This window comes from Canis lupus, chromosome 7, assembly GCF_011100685.1.
Source record: "Canis lupus familiaris isolate Mischka breed German Shepherd chromosome 7, alternate assembly UU_Cfam_GSD_1.0, whole genome shotgun sequence".
NCBI classification, from domain to species: Eukaryota; Metazoa; Chordata; class Mammalia; order Carnivora; family Canidae; genus Canis; species Canis lupus.
Window position 1 is genome coordinate 31,256,393 of NC_049228.1, and position 14,068 is coordinate 31,270,460.

Below are 14,068 nucleotides of genomic sequence, written 5' to 3' on the forward strand. Positions count from 1 at the left end.
AAACACAGAATGTCACTTTGCTATTTGCAGCTGTTAAGCCGACCAGACTTTCTGTATACGTACCCCAAGCATTCTCACCCCATGAAAACCATGCCCTCAGCTGCTTGGTGAACATGGAATCAGAATAAGGGAAGCTAGCTATCTTCAAGGAACCATTCTCTCTACAGCAGTGTGTATCACCAGGCATCATGTCATCTGGGGGGATTGTGAAGGATTCACCAGCCTTGCCCCATCCCTGGAGGTTCTGATTCAGGGCCCCAAGTATCTGAAGGAGCGGTGCCTAGTCCTATTGGAAGTGCCGTCCTATGGGTAGGACCTCCTTGGGGATACTTGCTATTGGCTCTTGAGTTTGCTCACAGAGATTGGCTCTTTTCTTTCTTTTTTATTTAAATTCAATTAGCCAACATATAACACATCATTAATTTCAGATGCAGTGGTCAATAATTTATCAGTTGTGTATAACACCCAGGGCTCATCATAGCAGGTGCCCTCCTTAATGCCTATCACCCAATTAACCCATCCTTCCACCCACCTCCCTTCTCTTCTGGATGATTTCCAGAAAGGCCTTTCTACCCTCTCCATTACAGATGAGGAAGCTGAGGCTCAGGGATATAGCATCACCAGAGTTAACAGAGTTAGTAGGTATCAGGATAAGGATTAGACTCAGTCTTGTCTGATTCTGAAGACCATGCTCTTTCTACTTGGCCACATTTCCTCCTGACCCCGTGCATATGTACAGGATGACTAAATGGGGAACAAGCAGGGATGGAGAAAGAGTTACAGGGTTTTTGTTTGTTTTAAATTTGTATATGGGAATTGTTACCTACTATAATAGACATTTCAGATATGACACTGTATGCGCATTTCCCCAAACCCCAGAATTTTACAAAATCACACACTAAAAGTAAGAAAATTAGGATAAGAGGCAGACCACAGGAAAACAGTGGGACTTTGTAACTGGATCACTTCTAAAACAACAATCCTAGTAAAAATACAGCAGTGTTAAATCTATGTTAACAGCAAGTATCATAGTCATAAACCTTTGACCCTGAGGACCTTTTGGCTTTCATTTCTACAGCAACTGACTTACCAAAATTAAAAAATGATTCCTGTAGTTCATTTGGCTATAGAGTTGGGAGGGTCTCCCTTTAAAAATTTTGGCTTCTACCATGTGTATTGATTTTTAGCCATGTGCTTATCCTTGTACTTGAGTTCTCTTGTTAGTGTATGGATATAACCTGCCTTTGCCATGTGTGGGAAAGGGCCAGGATATATTGCAAGATGGGTTTACCATTATCTCATCTTAAAAAAAAAATCCTTCCTTTTAAAAAATGTGTATTTATTTATTTTAGAGAGAAAGAGAGAGAAGGGAGAGGGGCAAGAGGGAGAGGGAGAGGATCCTCAATCTGATCCCCTACCGAGTGTAGAGGTAAACATGGGGTTGGATCCCAGGTCCCTGAGATCATGACCTGAGCCAAAATCAAGAGCTGGATGTTCAACTGACTGAGCCACATAGGCACGCCCTTCCTTTTTTTTTTTTTTTTTTTTTTTTTTTAAATAATGAAAGGTAAATGTCTTTTGTATTAATCAATTTAAGCCAAATTATGTCATGGTAACAATGTAAAATCTCAGTGACTTACAACAATACAGGGTTATTTCTTGTTCATATTAAATGCTATCTCAGGTTAGCTTGGCCCTGTTGCACATCTTCGTCATTCTGGGATGCAGACTGAAGATCAACCCAGCTCTGGAGACCAGGCTAGTCTCACAGCACAGGAAAAAAAGAAAAAAAGAAAGACTCTGAGAACACTCATAAAACTTCTGCTTACCAGGGGCTGCCATCCCTTCTGCTCCTATTATGCAGCATGGAGCAAGTCACATGTCATTGAGACATGGGTCCACCATCCTTTTCAGGGAGAAACAGTGAATACACTGAACAATCGAACATCTGCTACACCTTCACCGTCTCCTCCTCTGTACTCATAGCTTCTTCGTACAGTTATAATGTAAAGCAAAGTGAATTTATTCTTCAAATCACTTGAAGCCCCTTTTAGAATGAAAGGAGGGCACTTGTGCAGTATATTTAGCTTTTTTATTAAGGCCATCATGTATTGCTCAGGCTTTGTCTTTCATTGGGAAAGATTTTCCTCATGCCTGGGAAAGCTATTATCTCCCCAAGGCCCAAAAGAACAAGGTAGGAAGGTGGTGAACCCTTCCAGAACACAGTGGGAGCTAGAGACATGGAAAAGGGATTTCCAAGAGCAGGTGGAGTCATGGAGAGAAGCCAATGCCAGAACAGCAGCACCAGTGCAGGGAGTGGGCAGGGGAGGAAACACCACTCTCCCACCTTGCCCACTTCCCACTGGAAGAACCCAAGCAGAAGCCAGATGGTAAGACGTCAGGCCATGCCTTCTATGGGGATCAGCCTCTTGGAGTAAAAGTCGAGGAAGGAAGGGAAAGAGAAGAAGCGGGGGAAGGCGTAAATGAAGAATAACCATCACAACTGCCTTTACCTGTAACCAATTGTGAGTATTCTATTTTTACCAAGTACTAAATCTCTTCATCCCTACTCCTCTGCACCTTCTTTTTTTTTTTTTAAGATTTATTTATTTATTCATGAGAATACAGAGAGAAGAGAGAGAGGCAGAGACACAGGCAGAGGGAGAAGCAGGCTTCATGCAGAGAGCCTGACGTGGGACTTGATCCTGGGTCTCCAGGATCATGCCCTGTGCTGAAGGTGGCGCTAAACCACTGAGCCACCAGAGCTGCCCTCTGCACCTTCTTAAGGGGTGAAGAGAATCTAAAAGAGTTAAAGCTCACTTAGACCTAGCCTAAGTTCCAAATAAGGAATTTTAGAAACACCCATATCCTCCTATTTTGAGGCCTAAAGAACAAGTGCCTTTCAATGTCCTTCCAATTCTAGAAAATGGGGGATTGGTTCTCCACATGGGTGGTCTCGTGCTAGCATCGCAGTTTACTGGGAGGGGCTGTAGGAGCCATGCCTATGTCGATACCAAACATATACAGGAAGGTGGTGTGATTCTACTGTATCCCTCCACTGGACTTTTTTCTCCTTATACTATTTTTCTTGAAAAACCTACAAAAAATGTGTAAGTAGAACACAAAAGATTTTTTTCCCCTGAACCATTTCAGAATGCCAACACAATGCCCCATCACCCTAAATATGTATTATATATGCATAATATTTAATGTGCATTTCCTCCCTATCAGGATATGTCCCTATGCAACAGCCATTGATAGCAGGAAATCCCCAGACCTCATTAAGTTTCCCCAGTTTTTCCAGGAATATCCATTTGAGCAAGAGAATCTAGTTCAGAATTACCTTATTGCATCCAGTTATACGTTGCACATATAACATATGTAATATCTTTGTTGGTCTGTCTATCCGTCTCTCATATGTATTCAGTCTGGAACAATTCCTCAGTCTTCCCTTGGTTTTCAGGACTTTGACACTTCTGATGATAAGCCAGGTATTTTGTAGAAAGTCTCTCAATGTGGATTTGTCTGCTATTTCTTCATGATTAAACTCATGTGTTTTAGAGAAGAGAATCACAGAAATGAAGCTGTTCTTCTCATTGCATCCTATCTGGTGGCACAGGATTTTAATTTTCATTTACCGATAATGTTAACCTTAATCACTGGATTAAAGTGGTGTCTGCAAGTTTTCTCCATTCTAAAGTTACTTGTTTTCCCATTGCAATGAATAACTTTTTTTTTGAGAGGTTCTTAGAGACTATGTAAACATCCCATTTCTCATCAGAGTTTGAACTTACTCATCAATTGATTAAATCTCTATGGGCTCTTGTGTTTCTATTTTATCTCCTGGGTTATAATCCATTGCTGTCATCACTTATTTTGATGCTCAAATAGTCCAAGATTTGGCTTTGGGAGCCCCTTTCTAGCTGGCTTCTTAGACCCTTGACAATTCTATAATTCTTTGTACACTTCATCACTTTCTGACTTAAGGTATTTCGGGTGTATATTGTACTTTCTCTTTCTCAGCCCTGAAATCAGTTGTTTCCCCAAGGAGCACTTGTCTGTTTTAGTGAAAAATGGTGTTAGAAATGAAGATCTGAGAATTGGGTGTGCTTATTGTTATTGTTTGCAAGCCCCTCTCAGAACTGTAAAGATCTAGTGAGTGAATTAGGCATATATCATATATAAGAAGTTATATTTAATAGATACAATTATATATAATTTTAATAATATATAACTTTAAATAATTTATATAATTGTTATATAATTTTTCTACATACACATTATCCTTTATTTTCTATCTGTCTTTATTTCTCTATTAATAATCTCTATATACTGAAGACCAGTAGTTCACACTAATGCCTCCAATTCCAATCCAACATTGGATTTGAGTTTTCTCTCCTTCTATATTTGTAGCTTCCTCCTCCAGCAGTGGGAACCCATGGGTTAGGCATCTTTCTCTTTCCAGAGATGAAAGATGTTTGGAGACAATTTCCCATAGCAAATTCAAGGGAAATAGCACATCCCTGATTTCCCCTATCAGCAAATCTTCCCCCCTCAAAAATAAAAAAATAAAAAAAATAAAAATTGTGAGAAACACTCCACTTGGCTTTCAGCAGTAGTCCTGAAGTCACTTGCCATTTTTATGGTATGGAGAATTCACCCAGAGTTTCAAAGGAACAGTAAGACCAGTGAGAAGAAGAAAAAGGGAGGAGGAGGAAAATGATGTTGGGCTAGTCTAAAGGAGCCAACAAAGTGAATGCTTAATCTCTAGACACCTTTTGGTGATTCTGACTCTGAGAAGCATGGCATGGCCTGAAGCTCTTCTAATCCTAGACAGAAAAACTGTCCTCTCAGAGCTTGCCAAAGAATGTACAGCAGGGAAAACAGCTCCACATCTGTTCCTCTTTCCTTTATGGAGTACCCATCCTGATTGTTACCCTTCTTCTCTCTGAAAGGCATTCCGCATTATGACCAGAAGCTGCTGTAGAGTGAGGTGCAAGGACAGGTCTTACACAAATGTCTTGGCAAAGAGGCTGATGGGTTGAGTTAACTGCAATGGTGTCTTAGCTGTAGAACAGATGGGTGATCAACTGGTATTGAGGTCTGAGTGGCTCTGATCACCGAATGCTAATAGAAATGACCCAAGGGCAAAATGCCTGACCCACTGAGCTTTTTTTTCTATTTCCTTTGTTGGAAAGCAGAGAAATTGAAGATAAAGGGTTATGAGAAGATGATAGATATCTACCCAATAAAGTTACACAGAGACCATCTAACGTGAACTCTTGTAATAACCTGTTGGTCTCCCCCGGAACTCCTATTATTTGAATTACACACATCCATTTAGAGTATCCAAATCTCCTCACACTTTTTAGATTTTCCATATTCATTTCTCCCTGATGTCTTCTGGGAATGTTCCTTAACCCAACTTTCTAACTAATTTTGGGATCAAGGCTGGCTTCCTACACCTTCCCCAGAAAGCAGAGCCTGAGATCAAGGTGCTTATCTTGGGAAGCCCCAGTGGCTCAGTGGTTTAGCATCGCCTTCAGCCGGGGGTGGGATCCTGGGTACCCAGGATTGAGTCCCATGTCGGGCTCCCTACGTGGAGCCTGCTTCTCCCTTTGCCTGTGTCTCTGCCTCTCTCTTTCTCTATGTCTCTCATGTATAAATAAATTTTTAAAAATCTTTAAAATAAGGTGTTTGTCTTACGAGGTAATTATCAAGAAGCTGAAGTGATGCAGTAAGTAGAATGGTATAGGGAAAAAGTCAGTAAAATCAGTGTTATTGTGCTGGTCCCTACTGTGGGCAACTGGGGCTCAACCACACTGGGTACCCTCTGAGAAACTGTGTGGAACATGCCTCAGATTTTTCCCACTGAAGGGATGATCAGCTGGGGCATTTATCTACTAACTTCCATCCCCTACAGATTCTGCTGGTTAAAGGTTGTTTCTGGGGTGGCAACTTTCCCATACTTCCCAGCTGTTCCTCCTAGGTTGTGTGATGTGCTCCTGAGGCAAAAAAAAAAAAAAAAAAAAAAAAAAAAAAGGAAAGAGATTGTAGCAGACATTCAAGTGGGTGTAGAAGCATCATGCACAGACCTGTCCATCTAAGCAGCACCAAACTCAGGTGACCAAGAGGATGAGGTAAGGGACCACAAGTGTTTGCCCAACCCTAGTGGCCAGGGTGAAGAGTTTACAAGGTTGCTTCTCCTCAAGGAGACCCTGATCACAGGGAAACTTAAAAGATGTTTTAAATTACAGTGTAGTTAACATACAGTGTTATATTCGTTTCCGGTGTACAATGTGATTCAGCAATTCCATAAATTACTCGATGCACATCATGACAAGGGTACTGTCAATCCCCTTCACCTAGTTCATCCATCCTCCCATCTCCCTTCTGGGAACCTTCCATTTGTTTTCTATAGTTAAGAGTCTAGTTTTTGTTGTTGTTATTTTGGTTTGTCTCTTCCCCCCACCTCCCACTTGTTTGTTTATTTTGTTTCTTAAATTCCGCATATAAATAAAATAATATGGTATTTGTCTTTCACTAACTGGCTTATTTCACTCAGCATTATACTCTCTAGATCCATCCATGTTGTTGCAAATGGCAAGATTTCATTCTTTCTCACGGCTGAATAATATTCTATTATTCTTTATCCATTCATCTGTCCATGGACACTTGGGTTACCTCCATATTTTGGCTATTGTAAACAATAATGCAATAAACATAGAAGTGCAAAAAACCCTTCAAATTAGTGTTTTTGTATTTTGGGGTAAATAGTATCCCCCAAATTTTAATATTTTGAGGAACATATTTTTAATATTTTGAGGAACCTCCACACTATCTTTCACATTGGCTGCATCAGTTTGCATTCCCACCAACAGTGAATGAAGATTCCTTTTCTCGACATCTTTGCCAACACTTGTTTCTTTTTTTTTAACTTAAATTCAATTAGCCAACATATAGTACCTCATTGGTATATCCAACCGATGAGTTATTCTCAACACTTGTTTCTTGAGCTTTTGATTTTAGCCATTCTAACAGATGTGAATGATATCTCATTTGCATTTCCCTAATGATATAGAACTGATGTTCTTTATATATTTTGGATACTAACCCTGTATCAGATATGTCACTTGTAAATATCTTCTCCCATTTAGTAGATTATCTTTTAGTTTTGTTGGTTGTTTCCTTTGCTGAACAGGAGCTTTTTATTTGATGAAGTTCTAATAGTTTATTTTTGCTTTTGTTTCCCTTGCCTCAGGAGACATATCTAGAAAGATATTTTTATGGCTGATGTCAGAGAAACTATTGCCTGTACTGTCTTCTAGGATTTTTATGGTTTTAGGTCTTACAGTCAAGTCTTTAGTCCATTTTGAGTTTATTTTTCTTGTGTGGTCTAAGAAAGTGGTCCAGTTTCATTCTTTGGCATGTAGCTGTCCAGTTTCCCAACACCATTTGTAGAAGAGAATTTTTCCCAGAGACCCTCTTTATACTTCAGCCTCAGATATTATCCCTCTTCAGCCTCAGGAGTGTGGAGAGAGGGGGGTCCAGCCAGGGTCCCTGTCCTGTAATTTGCTCTGGCGTGGCATCCTGTGGCTTACAACTGATTCCTGTAGTGTTGTACCTGCAGCAGCTTCTCTTCTTCTTAGTAGTGATTTGCCCAGGGCAATACGATGAAGAGAAGACAGCACAAAATGAAAGCCTTCCCCCAACCTGAGGGTCCTGATAGACCTCTCTTTCTCTTCAAACCAATCTATGGTCAATTCTGAAGATTCTATCCCTTTATCATTTCTCCATGTGTCCTTCTCCTCTCCATTCTCCACCATTTTGGCATTGTCCCATGGCATAGAAATCTGAGCCTCATTTGTGGACACATCCTTGGTGTGAAGTGAAGCTGGGGTTGTTTGCTGCCCCCTTAATAGCCCCCCAGGCCATCTCCATGCAGAAACAGGTGGAGTGGCCTCTGCTAGGTAAGTATCTTGATTAGGCATTTCAACTTTCATAAGAGGATATCACTTTTACCCTCACCCTCAATGGCTGGCTTTTAAAGCAAATATGTCTGCACTTAACTGCCAAGAAAGACTATTTGTACACCAGAAATATCAGGCAATTGCAACTTAGGATTCACTACCAGTCAATTCATTTAAAAATCTCTACTGAAAAAAAAATAAAACGTATAGAGTATTTTACAGAGTATATAATATTCATTACCCTTGACTCAAGCCACACCATCAGATATGCATATTTGGTTTGCATAATCTTAATTTTTTCTGGAATTCTTTTACATTAACTGTGTTATACATATTCTTTTACATAACTATGTTATTCCACTGGACACTATTGTAGAAGATTGTTAAAAGCATTAGGTCTCTCATTTTTTATTTACCCTTATGATACTGTTGAGGATGCTGATAATTACATTGCAAACTTCTTATTGATAAGAATCAATAAGAACTAGAGAATTTTCTCTTGGTTATGCTTACTTAAAAGGTTTTTGCTACTTGTGAACAACAAATTTGCTATATTGTTTTAACTTAACATATGAATTGTGAACTTGTGTTTCCCTCTTTGCAATGGTTAGTAGGAAGCTCAAAGTCAAACTTATGATGCAGGTCATGCAAGTTATAGAACTTTTCTAAATAGAGGCGCCCCAGTGGCTTAGCAGTTGAAAGTCTGCCTTTGGCCCAGGCCGTGATCCTGGAGTACCCGACTGAGTACCACACTGGGCTCCCTGCTTGTCTCTCTGCCTATGTCTCTACCTCTCTCTCTGTGTCTCTCATGAATAAATAAAACCTTAAAAAAAAAAAAGAACTTTTCTAAATAGATTTGTGAACTTTTTCCACTACCTTACCCTTTTTTGCCCTCATTTTTATCTTCACATTGATTTTGCTTTTATTTATTGTCTTTATTTGGTTTTCATCTTTTTTGTATTTTTCTAATCCACCTTAAGTTATTTTGAAAATAAGATGGGTTTGATTAGCAATAAGAGTAATAAAAGCAGCTATGGGGTTTGAGGTCTAAATGCCTGGAGCTCTGAAGAGAGTTGTGGCTGGTTCAGCACTTCAAGGGTCACCGGCATCCAGGAGGAGGTAAAGTCATAGACATGGAGGAGGTGCCCTGCATGAGGGTGAGTGGTAAGAAAGAAGCCAGGGAGGAATCCTGGGGACATCTCTAATGACACATAGAGCAAGAGAACTCAGCAAAGGAGATAAATGTGAAGCCTGCAGGAAGGCTAGAAGAAAGCCCAAGAGAGGATGGCCTACACGGCAGGAGAATATAGATTCTTCTCTCTCTTTTTTTTTTTTTAAAGAAAACTTTTTTTTTTCCAAAGATTTTATCTATCTATTCATGAGAGACACACAGAGAGAGAGAGAGAGGGGCACAGAGACATAGGCAGAGGGAGAAGCAGGCTCCAGGCAGGGAGCCTGACACGGGACTCAATCCCAGGTCTCCAGGATCACACCCTGGGCTGAAGGCGGTGCTAAACCGCTGAGCCACCCGGGCTCCTCCTAGATTCTTCTCTTTTAAAATATCTTAAACCCATCATGTTTCTATTTCATCTTTTCCTCATAAAATCAACACAATGTATTTCACTGTTGAAAGTAATTTTTTTAAAAGGAGTATTAGAAAAACACCTTAATTGTTGTAAGTACTTTAAAACTTTGGATATAAGTTTACAACTTATGGAATTAGTTTCATCAACAAAGGATAAAGCAATCATTATGATGAATTAATTTTCCAGGCGTTTAAGCAACATCCAACATTGAGGGAGCCCAAGCGAACTACCTGGCAAGGGATTTCTTTTTTTTTTTTTTTTTTTTTTATATAAATTTATTTTCTGGGATCCCTGGGTGGCGCAGCGATTTGGCGCCTGCCTTTGGCCCAGGGCACGATCCTGAAGACCCGGGATCGAGTCCCGCGTCGGGCTCCTGGTGCATGGAGTCTGCTTCTCCCTCCTCCTGTGTCTCTGCCTCTCTCTCTCTCTCTCTCTCTCTCTCTCTCTGTGTGACTATCATAAATAAATAAAAAATTATTAAAAAAATAATAATAAAATAAATTTATTTTCTATTGGTGTTCAATTTGCCAACATATAGAATAACACCCAATGCGCATCCCATCAAGTGCCCCCCTCAATGCCCATCACCCAGTCACCCCCACCCCCCGCCCACCTCCCTTTCTACCACCCCTAGTTGTTTCCTAGAGTTAGGAGTCTCTCATGTTCTCTCTCCCTTTCTGATATTTCCCACTCATTTTTTCTCCTTTCCCCTTTATTCCCTTTCACTATTTTTTATATTCCCCAAATGAATGAGACCATACCCTCTTGCACTGTTGGTGGGAAAGTACCCTCTTGCACTGTTGGTGGGAATGTGAACTGGTACAGCCACTTCAGAAAACTGTGTGGAGGTTCCTCAAAGAGTTAAAAATAGAGCTACCTATGATCCAGCGATTGTACTTCTGGGGATTTACCCCAAAGATACAGATGCAGTGAAATGGTAGGACACCTGCACCCCAATGTTTATAGCTCAATGTCCACAATAGCCAAACTGTGGAAGGAGACTCAGTGTCCATCGAAAGATGAATGGATAAAGAACATGTGGTCTATGTATACAATGGAATATCACTCAGCCATTAGAAATGACAAATACCCACCATTTGCTTCCATGTGGATGGAACTGGAGGGTATTATGCTGAGTGAAATAAGTCAATCGGAGAAGGACAAACATTATATGGTCTCACTGAAAGTATTAATTGAGCATAGCTTATATAGCATGACAATCTTTTATGATTTTTTCCTTTTTAAAAAAAAATATATTTATTTATTTAATTTAAATGAGAGCAAGAAAGCATGTGTGCTTAACCAGGGAAAGGGTCAGAGGAAGAGGGAGAGGCAGAGAGAATCTCAAGCAGAATCCCCACTGAGTGCAGAGCCTGAGGCAGGCTCAGTCTCACAACCCTGAGATCATGACCTGACACTGAACCAAGAGTTGGATGCTTAACAGACTGAGCCACGCAGGTGCCCCTTTTATGATTTTTTTTTGAAGACTTTATTTATTTATTCATGAGACACACAGAGAGAGGCAGAGACATAGGCAGAGGGAGAAGCAGGCTCCCTGCAGGGAACTTGTTGTAGGACTCGATCCCAGGACCTCGGGATCACAACCTGATCCAAAGGCAGATGCTCAACCACTGAGCAACCTAGGCACCCCTATGATTTTTTTCTTAATCTATGGTTATCTATGGGAAGACAAACCTTTTTGTCTGTTTCCATCTAAATTTCACCTCCCGCATTCCCAGTGACCTTGACAGACACCTGTCAGCCTGTCTACCATCAGATTAAGCAGTCTTATAATGTAATACTTGCAGGCTGAGAGCATGCCCAGATCACAGGCAGACCTCCCAGGGAACAGAAGAGCAGGGCTCAGGAAGCGATTGTGGTGGAAACTGACATTAGCATCGGAGTAAGGCGGAAGTGGGTTTCTGCAGAGACACCTGGACTCATAATTTAGGCTGCTGTCACTTCCTACCCCACTTGACAGTCAAAACCGGAGATGCTTTTGAGCTTTCTTTGCTGCCAGGAGAGAAGATGGGCTCACTGTGCCAATGGGTAATTATTTCACATCCCTCTAAAAAGAGTACAAACTGCAGCTGCCTTGGAGCAGGAGCTTTGAGAGGTGGATTCAAAGTGTCTCATCTCACCCAGCATCCAGGAGGAGGATTCAAAGAACCTGATGAAACATTAATTGAGCAACTTCCTAGAAAAATAAGCCTCAGTGAATCACAACTAGTCAGTCTTCCTATCTCAATATTTTGTGGTATGTATACACATGCTTGAGGTTGTTGGGGTGGGAACTGTGTTTCAGAAGTTCATGAATGGGGCTGCCTGGGTGGCACAGTTGGTTGAGCATCTGACTCTTGGTTTGGGCTGGGGCGATCTTAGGGTTATAGGATCGAGCCACATCTGAGACTCCACACTCAGTGGGGAGTCTGCTTGGGTTTCTCTCTCCCTCTCCCTCTGCTCCTCCCTGCCCTCTGATCTCTCTCTCAAATAAATAAATAAATCTTAAAAAAAGAAGTATTGAGCTTTATAAAGCATAGTCTTTTTTTAAAAAAAGATTTTATTTATTTATTCATGAGAGACACAAAGAGAGAGAGAGAGAGAGAGGCAGAGACATAGGCAGAGGGAGAAGCAGGCTCCATGCAAGAAGCCTGATGTAGGACTTGATCCCAGGACTCCAGGATCACACCTGGAGCCAAAGGCAGATGCTCAACCGCTGAGCCACCCAGGTGTCCCTATAAAGCATATTCAAAGACATGACCCATTTTGATCCTCCCAGTTACACTATCAGCCAGAGAACCATACTATCTCAGAAGAAACCAAGGATCAGAAGAATTGAAGTGACTTGTCAAGGATTCAGGCAGCTGTTTGGTAATAGCTGGAGCTCAAATTCAGGTCTAACTTTATGTAAGTCCTGAGCTCTTTTATAGAACTTTTTGTCTCAGAGAGAGATCCAGAACCCTTGAACAATACGTTAGTTGCTTAAGTACAATTCTACATGCCATGAACCTTAGTCCTTCCCTTCAGAAACAATCTATATGGTTTATCAGATCAGAGCAGCCTTCCACCTCTGTCAGCATGTTGCTTTTATCTTCCCGTTCCCACTTTTCTCCAACTGGTTTTTATTATCTCCCTCATGAAATTAAAAACATCTTGCAAAAAAAAAAAAAAACAAAAACAAAAACAAAAAACAAAAAAACCAAAACACCTTGCAGTTCCTTTAAACCCATTCCACTACTCAGGAGAGCTCTGTGGCTTGGCAGGTAGGGTGGAGACAGGAAGAGTCAGGCAGAAACAATGCCACCACCAAAAATTGCCCAAGGCGCCATTAATTGGAGTTATTTTCTAGACCAGATGGGGACAAACAGATGGGATTGCATTTGTCTTATTTTGCTCCCTTAACTTCTCTACAATGTTGATGCTGTGGAAATAACCCAGGAACACCTGAAAATCAGGGGCTTTGGCTGTGTGACTTAGCAGTAATAAGATTTGTGGGGTTTTTTCCTTCATTGATAAAAGAAGCCAATGAGACAAAATGAGGTGACTAACAGTCATCTCTACGGCAAAAACTTTACCACTGCTTTTGACTCACTGGCAGGGATGACCCCAAATTTCTGAATATCACAGATGGAAACATAGGGAAAATCAAATGAACCAAGAATGAATCAAGAGTATATTGTTTAGGAAAAATCTTTCAGCCTGAATCAGAATAGTGTCATTTACTTCTCCATTAGCTCCTTTAGGTAGAAGAATAAGCTCATTGTTGGATCTCCTGTGCCTAGAACAGTGTTTGGATATAGCATGCGCTCAGTAAATATTAGTTAAATTAATGAGTAAATGAAATTAATGTAAACACTCAAGAAATCCAAGATTTTTAATCTCACCATCAAAACCCTAATTAATATTTGAAAATATTTGTACATATCACCCTTCGACTGCAATTTCACCAGGACTTAAGTTTCTTTGGTGTATCCTATTTTGCTAAAATTTGAGGCTGTGTTAGCAGAAAGATAATAATTTGAAACATAAGGAAAAGCTTGAAGAATCTATTATCAGATATATGAACACAGCGCAGAGAGAGTGAGAATTACCCTTAATCATGCAAAAATATGTGGGTTTTTTTGCAAAAATATGTTCAACATCACTCACATTAACTCTTGCCAGACAACATAAAAGTAGCAGTGAACAAAAGAGAAAGAAAAATCCCTGTCTCCATGGAGCTTACGTTCTAGTGATGGGAAAGGCCATCATAAAAAAAAAAAAAAAAAAAAAAAAAGAGTGAAACAAAGTGCGTCAGATGCTTCTAACTACAATGGTGGCTGTAAATCAGGCTAGGGAGCTAGAAAATGTGGGGGAACAGTTATTCTGAAGAGGTTTCCCCACAAAAATGACATTTTTTTTTTCTTGTTTTTAAGTTCTTATTTTAATTCCAGTTAATTACAGTGTTAGTTTCAGATATACAATACGGTGATTCAGCAATTCCGCACAGTGCTCATTACAAGCGCACTCCTT